The following is a 17,072-nucleotide window of genomic DNA, read 5'->3' as shown; positions in this document are numbered from 1 at the left end:
GGCCTTCTCCTTAGTACCCCATGCCCTGGGTACCTATGTACCATTTACTAGGGACTTATAGTGGCAGCTAAAGGTGTCTCTAATTGTGCCAATACATCACAACAGTTTTGGGGAAATACATCTGGCCCAGGGAACCTGGTTACCAGGGCCCCTAGGCACTAATAACTTTTAGGCTACATCAATAACCAGGCAAACCGTGGGGCGATAACCATGTCAAAATAGGCCTTTTCCCACACTCTGTTGATAAGCCTGTCTGCTCTGTGCCAAGCTGCCAGAGGGTGAACATAGGTTATCTTTCTTGTGTAACTGACTTGCCCTTACTAGTGTGGTGGGTTCTGACTGCCTTAGGTCTATACCCTAGCCAACCAGAAACCCCATTTCTAACATTGATGACAGTGGTGGGATAGGACTAGCTTTTGCGTGATACCATCGTGACTCACTGATGCACTACAAACACTGCACCTAGACCATTACGTTTGGTGTTCTGTGATTCTCCTGTTCTCTCACATTGGTCATTTTGATTGTCTACCCTTGCACTTGGGACTTTTGTTTTTATAACAGTGTTTTTACCTTGCCAAAATAGAATCTGCCTTTGCCATAGATGACCTGTTCTTGTACAGTGTGGAGGAGTTAAATGGATTCTGCAGGGAGAGGGAAATTAGCTATGGACAGGGAAACCTCTAAGCGGGACCTCCAGGAAATCCTGTATAACTTTAAAATGGCACAATGGGAAACAACTGTGACAGAGGACTAGGAGGGGGGTGGTTCTCAGGGTGACCCTCAGGAGGACCCTAAGGTTAGTATGGACTCTGAGGGGTTCCCAGTTCACACCCCAGGAGGGCAGTGACCCTGACGAGTTTGAAGTAGAGGGAGAAAATGACTGAGCATGGATGCCACAAACAGCTGAGTTTCATGCAAGGACCAGTGTTACCTCCCATACCCTGTACCCTAAGAAGCTCAGGGATAGACAGTCTTAGAGGGCCCTTAGGCTGCAGCTGGTGCAGGTAGATGTAGCAGAGAGAAGGGCAGAGGGTGAAATAGCTTTAGCTGAGGATAGGATGGTGGAGGCTGAGAGAGCCTTCGCCATAGAAAAATTAGCTTTTGAGTAAAAGAAAGTGACCCATCAGCATAGTTTCAAAGTTCTGGACTCATCAGTGCTGCAGGTGGCAGCAATTTTCAACCTAGTGTGTTTCTAACAACCCTATTTTTCCTTAGATAAACCAATCACTGATGGTGTTCCCTAGAAGGAGCAGCAGAGGCACATATGTGCACTGGTAGTCTCGAAGGAGACACTTTCCCTTCGGCACTTCATAAGTGTTTTGCAATCGTTCCTCACATAATGGCAAACTGCCACTGTACTCACTCAATTTTTTAATTGTGATGGGGTTCTTATCCCTGAAGATACACCAATCTGACAGTAATTTCTAGGTGGTTTGGGTGAGTTTTTTTATACCATTTAGTGGACCTTTTAGTACAATAATGGGGTATTAACTCCACTACGCTCGCAGAGTTTGCAGACTTTTCCCACTTCGCGCTCTGCGTAGAGTGCAGAGTTCCGAAAAACTAAGCGAAGCAGAGTTTTTTCCTCGCTTGTGCTCACCAATGTTATGTTTGCAAGTGCGAGAAAAATCTTACTTCAGACCACCTCCCGGTGACATTTCTCAATGTGGGCAGTCATGGATGATCGAATTTACTCACTTCGAGAAACCTTCCGTTTGCATTGAAGAAGGAAGCTGCTGCTGGAGTAGAAACTCTACTTGATCGGCAGAAAAGAAGCAGCACCCTTTTGCGCTGTGCATGGTGCCATTGGCACTGATTTTACAGCATGGGACAAACGGCGCAAAAAATCAGTGCAAACGGCGCCACCTAACAAACTCCGTTGCTTCACGGAACACCGTTCCGTGCGGCAGAGATTTTTGGACATTTTGTGAATTAACTGCGCCCAGGCCTATTTTTATGTCCTTTTCCACAGACAGTGTTTCTTCTCTCATTTCTGAAGAACCAGTGATTCCAGTTCCGGAGACACGCCAATCACTAACGGCGATTACAGAGCGATTTGGGTGAGCTTCCTGCCAAACTTTGTTTATACTATTAGAAAGCCAGTTTGCACATATATGGGGAGTCATTCTGCAGTACTCTTTTGCCCTTTGTCACAAGAACACTGATCCTTTGATGATGTTTTCCCTCCTAATGAGGAACTATTGACTCCATTGATTCTTACCTGAATACATAAGTGGTTCTCACAGCATTTTTTGTTGATTTCCTCGCATGGCACTTCCCAATTCACAGTTTGACAGCAATGCATCATGATCCTTTAATACTGTAACACACGTACTACTTTCTTTAACTATAGATTACATAATCTCTGAATTCATTCCACACCCCTGGCCTACCTTTACCAGTGGGCATGTCCCTCATTTGTTTAATGGGTTTTTTACTAAAAAACATGGGTTTGTTTCTTCAGCCTGCTGAAATGTGGTTTTATCATTCCCAGATGTTTCCAATTATCTCTCTCTGTCCTGATGATGACCCTTTATAAGAAATTTGATGGGTTCAAACCGTCAACATGATAACGTGACAAATTGATTTGGAATATGTTACTCTGTTTCAGAGTGTAATTTAACAATCATTGCATCCATATCAGTCACTGTTGTGTACATGTTTGTTGTATAGCACTTGCACATTATAACTCACTTCTCTCTCTCTCTCACTGTGCCGTTATGTTGTTGGGAGCACCTCATTATTAGAAAATGTTTTTTTAAATGACTTTAATTTTTTTTTCCTTTTTGAAGAAAGGTAATTGAATAAAACTGACCCTTTTTTGGTACAACCAATCTCTCCGATTGTTATATATGGTTATCAATGAAGTCAAGGCTGATACTTCCCCTCTAGTAACCATTGTTCTCTTTATCAATTGCATTCCCCAGGTCACCAGGGGTTACTGGGTTGCCCCATTTTTCTTTGCTACCATGACCTGGTACCAACTATTCCTGTAACATGATCTTTTGTGTTGGGTCTCAATGTCGCTCACCAACTTCTCCATCTCCTTGCATTTTGCTCTTGCATCCGAGTTGAGTTTGATCACAATGTCTACAGGTTCTTCCTCACGACTTTCTTAACGATGCCCCATAAGGTCGCTAATTGTGAGACTGACCCCTCATTTTCTGCCATATATGATGTAATATGGGTGTGGATAGATTCCATCTCTGCCCGCCCCAACAGGGTATTATTCAGACTCCAGTGCCACTGCTGGGGGGGGTTGATCCAGATTGCAAAGTATACAAAATACCCAAGAGTGATTAAAAAGGGAGATCACCCCATATCAGCTTGCTGAACTCTCAGCATGATTTATGTTATGCCCAGATAATAGTCCAGTTTAGTGTACATCTATGTGTCACACTGAGAAGAACGTATAGTCCCTGGTTGTGGGATGGTTTGTTTGCCAGATATCCACCAACCCATGGTCTTTGAGCAACTCACAGGTAGCCTCTGTAAAAGCTGCCTTTTGCCCTGTTCTGCCTGTCAAGCAACCAAAGTCTGTGTCCATTACCATGTTGAAATCTCCCTCTACAAGCATCTCTGCACCCGAGTTTGCTATAGTTTTAGACAGTGCCTTACAGAGAAAGCCTTCTTGATTATCTTTAAGGGCAAATACATTGCAACGTTTGAGTGTTTTGGTATGGTGCAAAATGTGTACCACTAGAAGTCTGCATGGAATCTCAGCCTTAGTTGCAGAACTGTTGCCTGTGAATGTGTTGGCTAGTTCCCATGTGTTAGCTGGTCCAGAAGACATGGCCTTTTGGCAAGCCAGTGTGAATACAGCCGGATCCAGTCCTTCTTTAGCAACAGACATATGTCACATCCTGAGTCTTTAAGTATACAGAGCACTGAGCCATGCTTCTCTGGGACATTAAGGCCTCTAGTATTTAGGAGTATGACCCAAAGCATTAGGTAAGAGTGGGAATGCCAGACCTCCCCATCTGTAAGTGGGGGTAATGTCACGTGTTGCTAGGGTTGTTGGTTTATAAGCAAATATGTTGCAGGAGTCTTGTTGTGGTATTGTGGTGTGGTTCCATGATCCCCTTGGTAGCATAAAAACAAACATTAAAAAACTTTCACTCCTCCCACTGGAGCAATCCATATGGATTGTAGGTCAGTAGCATAACCATATAGTCCATCTTACCAGCTGTTAGGTTGTCACCTGGCCTCCCTCCAGCTCAGCCCCATTAGGCTGGCTATAATGTAACATCTATGTTCAGTGCCCTGCCCCCCCCCCCCTGGCAAGGAGTGATGAAGCTCATGATTATATACTCATAGTTCAGCCTCCTAGTCGTTGGCCTGCAGCTTATTTAGGGAAGCTTGTTGTTCTCTCTGGATCTCGTCCTCTGCGGGTTTTGCCATTGCTGTCTTCCGTGGCTTTCTGCTCCCCCGCCCTGTTCACCACAGCATATACTCCATCCTTGGCGATGTGCCTGGTTGTGCCATTGGGTTGGTCAGTTCTTGTAGGTCGATAATTGAAGCTGCCTCTGTGAGGGAGCAGATGGCATGTGTCTCTCTATTCCAGGTGAAGAGCAGTCAGAAGGTATGTGCCTAGCATTTCTTTAAGGATTTACTCTGAAGGAAATTAGTGAGTGGTGTGAGTTGCTTTCAATGCAGTAGGGTCCCCAGAGCTAGGTCTTGGTGGAGATGCACTGTAGCATTGCTGAATGGGGCAGCAGCCATATGATGAGAACCTTCCATTATAGCTGACTTCTAATGGTAGAAGTGCAGGCAGGTCAAGCTGTTCATGGGGGCCCTGCCGGCAAAGAAGCTCTTTTGACCATGTGTGTCCTGTCAAGTTGGATGTCAGTGATTGCAAGATTGGGGAGGACTAGGTGAAATAGACATTTTACATACATTTCAGTATCAACTTTCTAACGCCCCTTGAGGACTCTTCAGATGTGGATGTTGGATCTTCTAAATGTGTTCTCCAAGTCCTTTAGGTGTGTCTGCAGCATAAGCTTTTGTTCTTGCAAGTCTACTAGTTCCCATCTATAGGCATCTAGTTCTTCCTCCCGTGAGTCACTTGTTTCCTCCAAGGTGAAAATCCTTTGTCCCAAGTCTCCCATATTATTCTGCCTATCCGTTGTGTCTTTGGAGACTTCTGCGTGGAGGAGGGTAATGTCTTGGTGAAGTTTATCAAAGAGTTCCTCTATGAAGGCTCTAGTTACTGGGGATCTCCATTCATGTCAGAGAGGTCCCACCAGGGGATGGTTCTCCGGTTCCCCCTTTTCAGAGCTCTGCTCACGTTGAGTGTCAACTTTCCCTTAGGGCTGCCTTTCAAGTAACTCTTCTATATTAGAGTCTTTGCCTGACCTGTTTGCCACCATGTCCTCAGGGAGTCAGACCCAGGATGAGTCAATGTGTATGTCCCTTGGAGCGATGGTGGCTTGTATCTTCCCCACACCTCAGACTTCAAGATTTGCATATGCTGCTTCAGAGGATCATTGATTACGGCAGCACTTTTGGTTGTGGGGCTGGCCCGGAGGTGGTAAGGCTGTAAACTCATCCGTAGGCAGGAAGTCATCTGCCTGGTGCCTGTGTCAGGCCCACTGCTTGGAGGAGGGGGCTCCAGTACCACCACAGAGATCACAACCTCCCAAAGTGTTAGGCAGCAACTGGTTCTTGACTTCCCCGTCTCTACGGGAGAGGGGGTTCCAATGTCAGCCCAATGCAATCTCCCTCTGGCATGGGCCCCAACAGATCCAGGTGGAATCCCAGGTGCTGCTGCATGATTCAGGTCGTGTTCCTATCTAGTGCCACACTCCGGGATTGGTGAAAGCCACAGGTTGATCTAGGGAAGCACAGGTGGGGAAAAGTGGTTGTAGTTTCACTTCCCCAGGACCAGCTCTTCAAGGTGGGGGCTCTGCAGACCAGCCGGTAATTAAAGCAGGCCTTGCCTTTTCACCTCCTGGTTGTATCACATCAAATCGGCCACCCAGTCACAGAATTGCTGCTTCGGGGCACCCCTGAGCCTCAGGTGAGGGGAGAGGTACTGTCCTGACTCAATGATGAGAGGATCTATCGCTCTGTGCTGTTCGCATCCCCCAGACAGGAACCAGGCCGCTCCAAGCAGGAGATGTACTGCAATGATGTGGGGATCACTCCGAGGCACCACTTCCACCTAGCAGCAGAATGATCCATCCTGCAGTGTTGTTTGCACTTCCCAGTCACAAACCAACCACGTGATCCAGCTGCTGCATCTCTGTGAGAGATGTGCTGTGGTGGTGTGTTGACCACTCCAGTGGCCAATTAAAGGATATCAGCCTTGCCAGGATGGCTCACTCTACTTCTGTGAGGGTTCCAACAGCCAGGCAGAGGCCCCTGAGGCTATAAACTGGGTGGCCAGGCAAAGAGCTGAGGAGAAATGTTCCTAATCAGTCTCCATCTTGGCCATGCCCTGCCATGTATAATATTTAAAAGTAGGACATGTACAGGTGTAATTTTAAACCTTTCCTTACAGTGAAAAGTCCCCAAAATGTATTTTCACTGTAGCAGAGTGGGCTGTTTCATAGGACAGCATTGGGATCCAATTTTTAAAATTACTACTGTTTTCTTCGGTTAGAAAACACCTACAAATTTCATTCTTGGACTTTTTAAAATATTTATTACAAGCCCCACTCACTGGTGAAATTTAATTTATTATGATTATTTTGAGGTAGATACTTTTAGAAAGTTACTTTTTACCTGCCTAAAGCATCTGGAGGCCCATTTGCAAGATCTTAAACTGTCACCAGGCAGCTGAATAGCGCCCTTGATGAGGCGTGAAAACTGCTCACAGTGTAAGCCAAAAGGTTTGGGTATGGGGAGGTGTTCCCCTGATTGAATGACCATCTGGGCTGTGCCCAGGAACTTGTTAAACTTTAAAGAATCCTACTCTGTGACAGGGAACTGTTAGCTGACATCTGGGCAGGGTCCTTGTTTGTTCCCCAAGTCAGACAGACATATATCCCAGAAGGAGAGGAGCTGCCTTTACATCTGGCTTGAAGTGACCACAAAGGAGGGGTTGCTGACTTCCCTGGCCACATCTCTAGGGTGGGCACACAGGCTTTGAACACCTTGGAATTGAGCAGGAAGGTAAACTGTGGCACTGCACCTGCGGCTTTGACATGCTCCCACTTGTTCCAAGCACACAGAAGTGGGTTTCAAGGGTCAGCTGGCTGACCTTCAGCTAAGATACAGGAATACAAGTAGCTGCGTAAAGCCCCTTTTCCTGAAGACCCCAGTTTACCAGTTCCAACTGCACCTATCCTGGACCTTGTAATTGGCTTCTGCTGTCGTAAGTCCTAACACGCAAGTGCTGTTCCTGAGGTCCCGGGACCCTTGTCTGCATCAAAGTGTACTCATCCTAACACCCTGAAAAACTCGGGACTTTTTTGTTCCACAGACCTCTTGACTACTAGGACTAACCTGCCAAATCAATGAAGGTGTGATGCTGCTGGGCCAAAGATTCTGGTTGCTCTTGCTCTTAGCTTTTCTACTGCAGCAATCTGTTACTACAGGACGTTGCAAGAGGCTATGCAGCCTTGCCCTGCTGGAGGAATCTGAATTCATAAAAGTGACTAAGGGCCTGATTTAGAATTTGACCGATGGGTTACTCTGTCACAAACGGGACAGATATCCCATCCACCGTAATAAGACCTCAACAAGCTATTATGGGATTGCAATGCAGCAAATGGAATATCTGTCATGTTTGTGACAGAGTAACCCCCACCATAAAACTCTAAATCAGGACCTAAGTCGAAATGTACGAATCTTCACCTGGTGAAGGTGTCAAAAGTATCCGGCCAGCAAGGGACCTTTCTTTGGTGTGATTCTTGAATTTCTCCTGCTGTGAACTTTCCCGTCAAAGGTCAATGGCTTCACCAGGACCCCATCCAATGGATATTTAGCATCGTGAAGTCCTTCTCTGCCATAGCCTGCTGCCTTGCCATGCTGAAGATTTTTTACTTCCACTTCAGAGACTTTGGACCAGGTCAAACCTCATTTCTGTATCTGACCAGTGCTCTATCTCAGCTAGCTTTAAACTGCACCTAGATACCAGTCAAGCAGAACCAGATGACCACAGTTGGAGCTTACATTTTTTTGGCCCTATCTATATTTAAAGCGTTAAAAATTCATATCTCTGGTTCCCCTTATTGACTTTTTGTCATTTTGGTGTCATTTTGTCCATTAAATTATTCCCTATTTTTATAAATTGGAGTGGGATTCTTATAGGGTTGTGTTGTCAGATTTTTACTGGTTTGGCACTTTTTAATGTATTACACATTTTCTTAAGTTAATCCTGCCTGCTCTGCGCATAACTACCAAGAGATGATCTCAGGTTTAAATTATTGAAACCTTTACTGGCTCTAACAAGAATTGAGCCCTGAAATAAACTACCATCCACCCCAAATTAAAATCCATTTTCTCACAATATGTGATTGGAAATGCACTGTCTTTGTTTTCATCATTTGTGAAAGTATTTCCATATCGTGCATTATGACCACTGAGGTGTTATTATCATGTTATGGGGCATGGGGCTTAGTAGTGTGATGAATAAAATAGTGTGAGAGAGGCAAGCAGTTTATGGTTTCAGTACGGTGGCAGTTTTGAATAGCTTTTCAAGTCTCTTTAAGGTATTTCTCATGATCATTGTCCAGTTATCTGGTTACTGCACTGGGATGCCCATTCTTGGATATTGTGTTTGAGGGGCAGAGTGAGCCTGGCAGTGAATTAAAGAGGCATGAGGTGGAATCCAGAATAACCAGCCATGATATTCGGCATAGCAACACTCAACAGTACTGGCTGTGAGCATCTGTGCAAAACTTTGCACCCAGCACTTATTGTTTTAAATATTAAGCACTGTCTGTATTGATATTACAACCTATAGGTAAACGTAGAAAGATAGAGTTGGGTTACCACTGGTAGTTCAACTCCTAAGGTGTTTATAATGGATTTCTTGAAAACCCTGGCTCGGCTAGTAACTGTTGTTACAGGCGATTTGAGATTACAACATGTGTTATGAAACCTCCTCCTTTGGGTTTCCTCCTGGGATATTTCACCTACTAAAAGTAGGAGCAATAAATCCAGGAAAATGCACAAAACATGGGGAACACCTTCAGAAATTGTTGAGCAAATACCAATTCTCACAGTTATTTGGCATTCCACGGGTCAAGCCTTGTAATGAAGCTGGGATACCGCAACTTGAAATTATCATACCCTTTGCTATCAGCAGTACCGTATGTATTATTACTGCACAAATTCACCATACACCCTTTGGTATGGGTAGTGCTAGGGAGAACGATAAGCCACTATTTGCACTGTGATTCTCGAAGTGAGTGCAAACATGTTCTCGAAATGATATTCTGCTACTTTAGAAGTAGGAGCGCAGATATGTATATTCACATTCCACTCCTGTTACCGTACAAAACAAGTGCTGATTGTATGCAAATTCCCCAGTCGCACAAGCCCTTCTTAGAGACAAAGTAGAACATAAGTTTCAAATGCATTCCATTTGATTACTAGCAAAAATCAACTGCAATTTAAGACATCCATCTACAAATCAGTAGCAAATCCTTACCGCTGAATTTCATTGTTTCCATTCTGTTGAAATTCGTCCATTTCAAATGTATTCAAATAAGTGAGTACATTATAATAAGGCCGATAAAAACTAATTCTGGGTATTACGTTTTCGGTTATGCGGTAAAATGACTGCAACATAGGAACACAGGTTTTAATGGCACAAGCAACAGATGTCCTTGCTTGTCGATTTGTTTTCTACACTGTGTTGACCAAGAACGGTACCTATGAGCCTGAAAGCTCTTTGCTGACGTTCTGATAAATTACCTATAAAACGGTTTCTTGCTGTGTTTTGGGAGCTTCTACCTAAGCTCAAATGAACAACCTGAAGAGAAATGCAGCTATGGCTGTTATAGGGAACAGAAATGACAGTTGTAGGATGCAACCAACTATCAGGAGGTTGTACTACTCTGCTTCGTCGAGAAGTATTCAGAGCCACAGCAGAGAATGGATTGCAAACTAGCAGTTCTTTGCCTGCTAGGACCTCCCACCAGTATAACCATCTAAGTTGGAAGTGTGGATCTGAGAACTAAGAAAACACATTTTGAGCGTTGGAAAATGGTGTGCAGAGAGAAAGGCTACCTGTGATGTTGCTCCGCTTCTCAACACACTCATGATCAGTCACTGCAGGTAGAGACAGCTCACGTCTATGACTGCGAAGACCTTTCTTGTTTTTCTGAAAATAACTGTTCTGATATTTCCAGCAACACCAATATGATTTCTTTAGACTGTAGTATGGAGATTGTTGGTGAAGAGACGTCCATTGCATTTAATGTACCAGCTACCTTTCAGCCTTTGCATCAGTGGCTGTCACTGTATGACGGAGGTTAGAGTACTGAAGAAAACTAGAAATCAGTGTTGGATAGCGTCATATTTGGAAAGTGATGATAGTGAACTCGCCTTTGCTGAAGCAGACGTATCCCATTACAGGTGTTTTCTAAATCCGTGGAATAAAGCTTAATTTACCACTTGGGTAATGTCACTGATATCTTCTTGACATGCTAGTCTTTCTTTACAGGATAACACATACAAATGTTGTATCAGTAGCACCGTCGGTCAAATAATTTTCTACAAAACATAAAACGATATAGATGAAAATGAGATTTCATCTTCTCATTGATCACCATGTCAAAATATTCCTGACAAAAAAGGAAGTGGTTGAAAATACACATGGAAGAAAATGCGATGTAAACGCCCTTTCTCCAAGGAGAGGCACGAAATATGTGGTGAAACGTTTTTTGAATTGGTAAAAACAAAAAAGACAGTATTGCAATTTGACATCACCTTTTAAAGTGCAGCTACATCCTTAACAGAGGCAGAACATTTGGACTGCCTACAGAATCAATGAACTTAAGAAGATGGCAAAGCTATCACAGTGTAAAGAGTGGTGTAAGCAATCATATTTCCAAAACCTTGCAGAAGATTGTGGGCAACATCACTGGCACACAGGCTAAAAAGATTAATTTTGGTAAGGCAGAAAACATCCTACTCGAAAGCCAAATGGCTGGAAGGTGACACCATGGCACCACAGTTAGCTTAAAATGTGCAGGTAAATACTGTCACATTGGGTCTTGTCTCTTTTAAACAAGCAGTGTACTGAGAGGCACAAGGAATCCATTTTACACAGCCCTATCTATGGACTTGTCAGGAGGCTTCAGACCTCAGCAGAGGAACCAAAAAAATATACCAGTGGAAAAGCGTGAGCAGTTGGCTTCTGTCAAGATCGAAGTCTAAAAGTGCTTTTGAAGACACATGGGGCCAGATTTACAAGGTACTGATGCAGGGCCGCCTTGCGCCAAAATTGGTAGCACCTCACTGCGTCAGTTCTGAAACACAGAGATAATCTGTATTTACAAAATACGACACACCCCTGTGTTTTCCCTCGTGCAGGCACTAAATTTAGCTGCCAGCATCAACGCAGGCATCCTTGCACCGCAGTGCATAGTGCATTGTGTCTGCATTGAAGGGAATGATTGTTTATGTGCAGTAAGGTGTCCCTTCCGGCATATAAACAATCTACAATGCCGATTTGGCACTTCTATGTGTGCTGCATAATCGTCATTATTGAATGATTGTTTATGTGCAGGAAGGGGCACCTTCCTGCACATTAACAATCATTCATGGTGTTTTGCTCTTCCTGTAGAATGCAGCACACATAGGAAAAGCAAAAACGAGGAGAAATAAATGTATTTATCCTCACTGCGCCATGCTAACACCACCACTGGGGTGGTGTTACTTTTTGGCTATGTTCAGATTTACAAATACTTGTAAATCTGTGGAGGCATCAAAAGCAATGGGTGTCGCAATGGAATGCCCACAGCAACACCCGTTGCAAGCCTCTCTGCCACAGAAAACTGCATCGGATGAGCCCATATTTACAAGACGGCGTTAAGCCACAAAAAGTGTCTTAGCTCGGCATAGTATATATGGCGCAGTGCACAGCGCCACTGGTGCATCAAAAAAATGGATGCTCCGGTGTCGCTAGGGGCTTGTAAATGTGCCCCGTGATCTCTTCTGGAAAGTGGAAAGTGGCAGATGCAGGTTAAGTGTGAAAAACGTCATCTTCCCATATCATCCACCCATTTAGAAGAGGGTAAACTGTAGGAGTATTGCCTGGAGAGTCTCAACTGGCGGTGCTGCCAAAAACCTTGACCTGGCAGTTTGTTCGTTAACGGATCATCAAGACCATCACCGGCCTGTCCAATTGAAGACGCTAGTCACTACTGGATTTCCATGCCTTGGAACACTATGCATGGCATGGTAAACTCGGACAGGTATGGTAAACAATGGTCCTGATGTGCAGGTAGAGAGCTCCCTGTACACCAGAACCATTGAATTTTTTTGCCTTACTTAAACTCCTGCTCCTGGAGTTTGTTCTAGTAAAAAGTGAATGCCAAGTAGGCCTGGGCAGAGCCTTTGGAGTTACACTCCAGGGAATTCTGTGCAGTTGATCTAAAACTAGGGGTAGGCGGTGAGCTCTGCTTCTCTGGTGGAGCTAGCAAAGTTTTTGGTACTCTGCGCTCCTCTTGGGGCATGGAGTTGAACCAAAAACTCTGCTAGGCCTGCAGGGGAGCGGAGCTCATCACATGCGCACTGCAGCCCAGTAATGGGCCACACAGCGCAAGTGCAGACAGTCTGCGCTTGCGCTGTGTGGCCCGTAATTGGGCTGCAGTGCATACTCAGCCCAGCATCATGGGGTTGCTCGCCGGCGCCAGCCCAGCTGCTCCGGATCTAGGCATCCCTCCAACTGCCCGGGCCGGGAGCAGGCTAGGGGGCAGAGGAAGGTTGAGAGCCAGGCCGCTGGCAACGGCGAGGACCCCTTGGGAGGACCACAATAAGTCCTTGTTTTTTTTCCTATGTGCACACTGGTGCACAAGAGGCCTGGAATGGCAGCTTTTGCTGCCTACGGCCCTAACCTGAATTCAGGACAGGGCAATAGGCAACGAAAGCTCGTGTTTCAGGTCTCTTGTATACTGGGCTGTCCACGCCTCTTGTGCACTGGCCTGCCCCGTGTGCAGTCCACTCGGGGCAGGCCGGTGCACAAGAGGGCTGAAACAGTAGCCTTCATTGCCTACGGCCCTCTCTGGAATGCACCCAATCTTGGAAGCGCTAAGCAGGGTCAGGCCTGGCTAACGAGGCCCGACCCTTCTTATCACTTCTCAGATTGGATACATTCAGGACAGGGTGCCAGTCCGTCACTCACGGAACTCTGCTTACGCAGAATTCCACAGAGTTTTAAATCAACTCTGTGGGATGAAATGGAGTGGAACTCTGTGAGCTCCAACCAGGCCTATTTAAAACTTCGTGAAATCATTTTAAATTGATTCTATACGTGTCTTTTTGTAGTTGGTAATACATAATAAGTAAAAATAAACACTTTAGCATTTAGATATGTTTTAATAAATCTTAAGAAATATTGTTCATTCAATTTATTATATTGCAATCAATTAAGTATTGAATTCCAAATGTTGTTACTAGTACTGTAGTGTTTCTTTATTTTTTTCTATGTAATATATATATATATATATATATATATATATATATATATATATATATATATATATATGTATATATATATATATATATAAATATATATATATAGATATATATATATCACACAAAACATTAATTTACTTGAACATTTAACATAAAAATGTTTTTACTATTATTTCCCATTTTAATAAACTTTGTTTACTTTTTCCTATAAGTTACTATAGGAGATCTCTGTGCTGATGGCATTTTGGGCCCTTTTTGGATGTAGTAACTTGTGCAGTTTGTGAATAGCAGTTTGTGAATAGCAATAGGCTTCCTCTTTTGTGGATTGGTACATGTCCCTTCATAACACTTCTTATATCCCTTCTATTTAGCAGTATGTTCCTTTTTCCAACCACTCCCCGTCCCACACAGGTTTACTATTAAGTAGTAAACTTTCATGTGTGAGAATCTCCTCATAAAAAAGATAGGAGACGTTGAGGTGGAGATTTATACTTGTATATTTGTGAATTGCACTTTGTAGTGAGTAAGCATTACGACTATAGTACTACTTTACCTACTACAAAATGGAATTTGTGAATCAGGCCTTTTGGCTCCTTAAGATAAATTCAGAAAACAAAATCAGAAATTGGGAAGATGAATATGTAAGAAGTAAACCCAAAGTACTCTTTAGCTTGTTCAAGATTTTTAAATGATTTGATATGTGGCAGAAATGTGATCCTACTGCTAGAGAGCTTTCTTCTGTAACCAAGTCACCGAAACAAAGCCATATTCCTAATATTGGAATCGTGGAATTTGGCCTGGCTAGTTTAAGGATCCCATTAAACATAGTATAGAGTATACCACACTCCCATTGTTTTTTTATGTGTCATTATACTATGAATGGGATTGCAGCATGTCATTTGGCCCCAGCCCTAATGTACTCCACTTCAAAAGACTAATGCCTACACACTACTATAGACACTCTAGTAACAAGCGTGGATATAGTAGACAGGCTTGGTATTCTGTAATTCTTGATGTCATTTTGTGAAATTTTGCTCCTTAGAAAGTGTTTTTGTTTTTGTAGGCAAATGTGTCTGCAGCCTACTATGTCACTTGTACATTCAACCTGGAAAAAATATTTCAGATTTCAACTTTGGTGGAGCCTTCAAATGTGTTTTTACTTAAATCAAAACAACTTGTGACCATAAAGTTCAATATTAAAGTTATATATATACCCTGTAAGGGTTTCGTTTTGACTTATACTGGTTGCTCCCTTGTGTTTGGGCAAAGCTAAACCTCTCTGAAGAGCTGTAATGACAGCAGAACACGTGTTGGCTTGGATGGTATTTTACCAATCCAAAGCTGCAATACTGTGCCTAGAGCGGTGAAAGGTTTTTGCCATTTTACAGCTCGGCAGGGATGGCATTCGGCCAATCCTATGCTTAAAGATTTTGCTGTATAAATCTCAGAAGACTTTGCCCATTTCTAGCTCAGTGCAGATGGCATTGTGCCAATCCTATGCTTAAAAACTTTACCAGAAAAACGGACATTGGATGTGAGCAAATATAGAGGGTCCCTGGTGTTGCAGGTAGCTCCTTTTTGGAGCTGCTCTCCACCTAAACTTGGGAACTACCCAGAGTTCTCTTTTCCATTTTGCATAATTCATGCAACACTCTAACCCTGAAAGTTTTTTTTTTTTTTTACTTATAAAGGTGCTCCCCTGTGTCTGAACAAAGTTAAACCTCTCTGAAGAGCTGTAATTACAGCAAATCATGTGTCTTGGGTAGCTTTTACTCATTCCAGGTTGGCTTATATGGTATGTTATTAATCCGAAGCTTAGGGTGTGGTTCTGGGTGCTGACAGCTGTCAGTAGCCTCTGCTGGGTGCTGGCCTTCATGGCAGCCCTGCAATTGGCCTAGGAGGCAGACCGCAGGGCCAAAAGTAAAGTAGGCCCCTTACCCTGTTGGTCATGGTGTGGTTAGTCAAGTGTTATGTGACCCCTCTGGGTAAGCTAGGTGTTGCCCTAGCAAAGTTAGAGATAGGAGAGGTGGGAACCTCACTACCCAAATTGTCAGAGAGAGAAGGGGAAGACCCCCCCCAGAGGGAAGTTTCAGTTTAAGATGGGCCCTTTCACTGTTGGGATGGGTTCACTACCCAGAGGGAGTGCCCGTGACAGGAGAATGTAAGGCAGAGTAGGCCCTGCAAAGGGACAGCCAGTTTTACTCACTGTCTTCCTCGCCTGACAAGCCAGGAAGACTCTCCCAGGGTTGGGGTGATTCTCCTAGACGTGTGGGAGGGGGGGGGGAGCTTGTATGAAAAAACTGGGCTGATTGCAGGGGCCCCTAACTTTTTTCCCACATTTTTCACTTTTTGTTGGTGTTTTCCTGACTCTAATGGTGTCCTGGGTACTGCTAACCACTCCCAGGTCATGTGCTCCGTTTAAAATGAGTATGCAAATTAGGCTAATTAGGCTAATTAAAATTGGCTATGCCAACCTACCTATAAGTCCCTAGTATATGGTAGTGCATGTAGGTTTAGGAACCCCACCATAGGTGGTGCATCCATGGGTGCACTGCTGAGGTGCCCAGGGTCATTTTAAAGGCAGGCCTAACTTGCTGGCTGCTTTTAAATCAAAGATACATGCAAATTCGACTTTGGGGTTAAAAGTACTATCAAAGTTTTAAAATACCTTATTGTGCTGTATGTGCCCCTAGGGTTGGGGTGGCATTTAACTATAAGCAGGAACCTTATAAGATATGTTTTATAAGCCCTGATGTGGTAAAATAGCCACATTTGTTTTTCCTGCACTGTAGTGAATGACCTCATAGGCTAAAATGGGGAAACTTTATTTTAATTAACAAAGTCCCCATAAGAGACAGATCCCTTGAGTTTGGTATCAAATCAATTGTTATAATAAATCCCACAACTTGCCATTGTTGGATTTGATATAACTAGTTCAGGTAAAGAGTTTTAAAACTCTACCTGAAAAGCTGCCAACTTCAGCTCTGCAGTGCCCTTCTCTGATTGGCCAGCCTCAGGCAGCCTGGCAAGTCTGCCTTAATGAGGTGTGAAGTGGCCTGGGCTGAACACAAAAGATGTGCCTCGGGGAGGAGATCTGCCTCAGCAGATGGTAAAATAGGATGGGGGGAGAGCAGCCAAATGTCTTTAAAGGTAGAGAAGGACATTTTGAGCAGTTCAAGACCTCCCTCACTTCCTGCAAACTCAGAAAATTAGGTGCTCTCTTTATTAGATTTGGAAAGGGCCGGAGAGGGGTGTGTTTAAGATTTTTAGCCACATCATTGGGTGGACTCAGCCAGATCTAACCTTCAAAAATCATCAGTTTCAACCATGTTGGATTTTTGAAGAATGTTGCTCCCTGGGATTGATTTTTGCCACACTTCCCAGAAAGTGGTCATCAAAGGGGGAGGGGCCTGCCTGTGATTGGACAGTCAGCCCCATCCGCTTTCCTCCCCAGGAGGAAGGATAAATATGTCAGA

This window comes from Pleurodeles waltl, chromosome 3_1, assembly GCF_031143425.1.
Source record: "Pleurodeles waltl isolate 20211129_DDA chromosome 3_1, aPleWal1.hap1.20221129, whole genome shotgun sequence".
Classification (NCBI taxonomy): domain Eukaryota; kingdom Metazoa; phylum Chordata; class Amphibia; order Caudata; family Salamandridae; genus Pleurodeles; species Pleurodeles waltl.
The sequence above is the reverse complement of the archived record's forward strand: the minus strand, read 5'-3'. Positions refer to the sequence as shown.